Source organism: Haplochromis burtoni, unplaced genomic scaffold (genome assembly GCF_018398535.1).
Source record: "Haplochromis burtoni strain Fernald_Lab_line unplaced genomic scaffold, NCSU_Asbu1 Contig_677, whole genome shotgun sequence".
Taxonomy (NCBI): domain Eukaryota; kingdom Metazoa; phylum Chordata; class Actinopteri; order Cichliformes; family Cichlidae; genus Haplochromis; species Haplochromis burtoni.
The window spans coordinates 201,692-207,196 of NW_024583038.1; positions in this window are offsets into that span (position 1 = coordinate 201,692).

Below are 5,505 nucleotides of genomic sequence, written 5' to 3' on the forward strand. Positions count from 1 at the left end.
TTTTTCTTCCAGAGTGTGTGAGTGCTGGAAAACACAGATTTTATAATAAAACAGAACAAATGTACTTCTTTCTATGGCCGGCTTTAACAAGATTTTATATCATGAAACACCAACTGTAATTCAGTGGCAGTCCGCACATCCAATGGTACACTGCACAAACAAACTTAACACAATTCAAACAAAAAATGACCTTGTGTGAGAGTCATCATGTTTCACTGGAGAATTAAAAACCCTCATCATGAGAGCGCCACAGCGTGACACAGAAGCGACACCGAGTCGTCTAAAGTTGCGTCTCTGCTGCACATGAGAGAAAATAAAAGTAATAACACATAAAATTGTCACATTGTGTTGATCAGTAGCTTGTAGGGCAGTGAAATGACCAGATTTCAGCCTTGAATTTGATTTCGGCTTCCTTCTATGAAATGATGATCATGGAACAAAACTGAAACTGTGTGCTCGACAAACAGAACACAAAAGCACATCAAGCACTTCCTGAATCACAGCTGTTCTCTGAAGGTTTCCTGAACTCGTCTGCACGAGTAACACTGTGTTAAGACACATATAACAAAACTGAGCTGTGCTGTACAGCAGAGGGGGAGGAGCTTGTCGTTCAGCATCATACTCTGTTGTTTTGAAATACTTTGAATTTAATGGAAGAGACGCAATGAAGACGAAATCACGTGTGAAGAGTGCTTTAACCTCCTAAGACCCGAACTCTTCCACGGCAGCATTTTTAATTTCTCTTTGATATTTGGTCACATCGGGGCCCGATGAATGTAAAAACAAAGAATTGCCAGATTTTTTTTTAAAACCTATTTTTGTTTTTAAGAAAAATGAGAGCCACATATGAGGATATTCGTTTAAAATTCTGATAGAACAGTAGCAGTATAACGTCCTCGTAAGTGGATATCAGGCCCTGGTAGAGCAAAACTGAGTATTTTGGTCTAAATAACCCAAAATGTGACGTCCACATGTGGACGGCAGGTCCCAGGAGGTTAAACGCCTGAAAACAATCCACGAACTGCAGCACGACTGACGCACAAAGGCTAAAAAAATAAAGAAATGGTTACTGACGTGAATTATCTGACATTGACTCGTCATGTCCACAATAAAGGTTTCAGCACACGGACTCGCTCACTCAGTTCTATTCCTGAAGAGGAGATACCTGCACTGCATGCAAAAGCACGCAGGGAAACGCAGAGGGAGGTCAGAGCTGTCGATCTACATCCATCATGCAGGTACAGTGAATGCAGGGAAAGACTTTACATTTAGTGTTAAGTGGATGCGCTTACATCAGGCTTGCACCATATCGGTCTGGAAAAGTGTTTTAATTAATTCGTTAATATATATATATATATTTTGGAATGTGGGTGAGTAATATTAGGAATGTTGCATTATGGATGTAAAAGCAGTGTTATGTTTACATGCAGTAAATGCCTTTTGTCACTAAAATACATGAATAATCACAACAATTAATCATGATCACAATATTGATCAAAAAATTAGGAGAATTATTTTTGCCAGAAATTAATTCAAGTGATTTTTGTAATTTAATTAATTTATTAATTATATATATTTATATATATGTTGTTAAGTAAATATATTTATTTAAATATTAAATTATATTTTATTTTAATTTTAATTTCATATTTGTTTATAATTCTTTAATCATAATTATAATAATAAAGTATATTAATATAATAAATTTTATTTATTATTAATTATTATTAAATAATTTAATTATATTATATTAATATAATTTATTATATTATTTTAATTTTTTTTATTAATAATTGTTTATTTAATAAAAGTAATTTTTATATATTGTTTATAATTTATTTTTATATAATTATAATTTTAATTTTTAAATATAAATTTTTATTTTAAAGATTAAAATTAATTATTTAAATATATTATTTGTTTAATTATTATAAAAAATTATTATATTATTTTATAATATTTATATTAAATATCTATTTTTTTTTTTTTAATTATTGTTATTAAAATTTAATATAATAATTTTAATTTTAATATTAATAATTGTTTAAATTAATTTATATATTTGGATTTATATTATGTTTTATTATAATTTATATAATAAATTTTTAATTTATATATTAAATTTTACTTTTTAAATAATAAATATATTTTTAATATTTTATAATTATTTATAAAATAATTATATATTATAATAATATATTTTTTTTTATATATTAATTATTTAATTATATTATAAAATATATTTAATTTTTGTGATTTATTTTGTTTATTATTTTTTTCTATACATATTATTATATTGTTAACTTTAATATTATTTAAATAGAAATTTGATTAAATTATTATTTTACTAATTTATATATTTATAAAATATAAATTATTACTTTCTTGTAAAAATTGTTAAAATATAAAAATATATTAAATAATTTAATTTAATTTTTATTAAATTATAAATTTTAAAATTAAAATTATTAATAATAATTATTATATAAATTTTAAATTAAATATATTAATAATATTTTATAATATATAATTATATTAAGAAAATATATAACTTAATACGGTTAAATTATTTAAAATAAAATATATTTAAATTAAATAAATTTTTTATATTTTATTTTTAATTTATATAATTATCATTTTAATTAATATAATATATTATGATTATATAATTTATTATTATAATTTTATTTTTATTATTTATATCTATAATAAATTATATATATTTATAATATTTTATTAATATTAATAATATTATTAATAAATTTTAAATATAGATATTTAATTTTTTAAATATTAATAATATTTTTATTATATATATAATTTTTTTAATTAATAAAATATATTTTTATATATTAAATTATAATTATATATAATTATTATTTATTATTGTATATTTAGTTAATAAAATTTACATTATTATATATTTTTTTATTTTTTTAATAAAATTATTATATAAAATATTTTTAGTATTTTTTAATAATGAAAAATAAATTTTTTGTTATTTATTTTGAATATTATTAAATTTTATCTAATATATAAAATATATATTGTATATGATATTTATATTTCAAAATTAATTAATTATTACATTTATATATATATTATATTATTTCAATATTTATATATATTTTTTGTTGAATCATATAATTTATAATTTAATATATATTTGTATATTATTAAACATTATAGTAATTAATATGATTTTATATATATAATTATTATATTATTTTTATTAATTTATATTATATATATAATTATAATTATTAATATATTATTTATATTTATTTTAATAATATTATAATTTTTTATTTTTATTAATATTATTTAATAATATTGTATTAATTTATTATTTAAATTATTATTCAATTATTTTATTTTAAAGATAATTATTTATTATTATTATTTATTATTATTTTAATTATTTTGATTTTTTAATATTTAAATTTATTCATTTAATTTATTAATTTATATAAATTATTATATATTTTATATTTTAATTTAATATTTATTATAATAATTTATATTATTTTTATTAATATTTATTATTTTAAATTAATATTTTATATATTTTATAAATTTAATTAATATTTTATATTAAATTTAATATTTTTATTTGAAATTTTATTAATTACATAATTTGAAAATAATTTATTATATAAATATATTATATATATTATATAATTATATATTTATATTATATTGATTAATATTATTTAATAATTTGTAAATTTTTAATATATATTATAATTTTGTTTTATTAATATTATATTTTAATAATAAATTATAATTATTTTTTAAAATAATAAAAATTATTATATTATATTAATTTATTATTTAATATCATAATAATATTTAATTTATTACTATATTTTATATTTATAATAATTTTAAAATATTATATATATTAATATATTTATTTTATATTTTTATAAATTATTTATATAAATTTTAATATCTATATTTTATAATTAATTATATTTATATTAGATATATTATTAAATTAAATATATTATTATATAATTATCATTATTTTATTATTTTAATATTATAACTTTGATTATTTTAATATTATATTTCTATAACTTTGTTAATTATACGACTTTAATTTTTAGAATTTAGATTTAATAATATTAAGTTTTATATATATAAAATGTAATTAATTATTATTATAATAATATTATTTATATTTAAATAATTTTTATTTTTTTATTTTATATAATTTTTAATTATTATTTATTATATATTGAAAATTAATCATATTAAATAATTTAATTTAATTTTAATTTATTAAAATCTAATTAATTATTAATATAAATATATATATTATAAATATAATTAAAAATTTATATATTATTTTTATTTAATAATTTATTAAAACTATAATATATATTTATACATTATAAAATATTATTTATAATATATAAAAAAGATATATTAAAATTTTTTGAATTGATTATATTTTATATAATATTTTATTATTAATAAATCTTTGACATTTATCTAATTAAATATATATTAATATTTTTTTTATTTTTATTAATTATATAAATTTTACATTTATTTTTTAATTTTATATATATTTTTATTTTTATTATAAAAATTTGGTTTAAAATTTATTTTAATAATAATAATTATATTATAAATTATAAAAATATATATAAATTAATATTATTATTTAAAAAATAGTTAATTGTAAATATTTTAATAATAAAATTAAAATAATAATAATTTATTTTTAGAATATATTTAAAAATATATTAAATATATCTAAAAAATATAATATTATATTTTTAAATATTTATTTAAATTTTAATAATTTATTAATATAATTATATTATTATATATTTATAAATAAATATATATAATTGAAACTAATATATAATTTAATATTTTATATATAATTATTATTTTTTTATATTTATATATAATAATTTAATATATTTTATTAATATTTAAAAATATTATTTGTAATTTAAGTAAATTATACATATAAAATATTTATTATATTTATATAAATAAATTATAATAAATATAATTGTTTTTTTTTAATTTTTTTAAATTATAAAAATTTTTATAATTTAATATTTTATTTTATATTTTTTTATTATAATTATAAATTAAATAAATATATTATTGAATAAATTATATATTTTTCTATATATTTGTTTATTTTTTTTTAAAAATAATGATTTGATATTATTTATATAATATTTATAATTTTTTATTAATTATTTATTTTAAATATTATTTATAAATCTATATAAATTTTTTGTTATATATTATATATAGTTTATTAAATAGTTTATTTATAAATAAAAATTACTAGTTTTATATATTGATATATATGATTAATTTATATTTAATTTTAAATATTATTTTACAAATATATTTATATTATATATAAATTAAATATATTTAATAATTACATAATATATTTATTAATTTAATAAATATAAAATTTTAATATATAATTTTTTTTTTTATAATTTATTATATTATTTATAT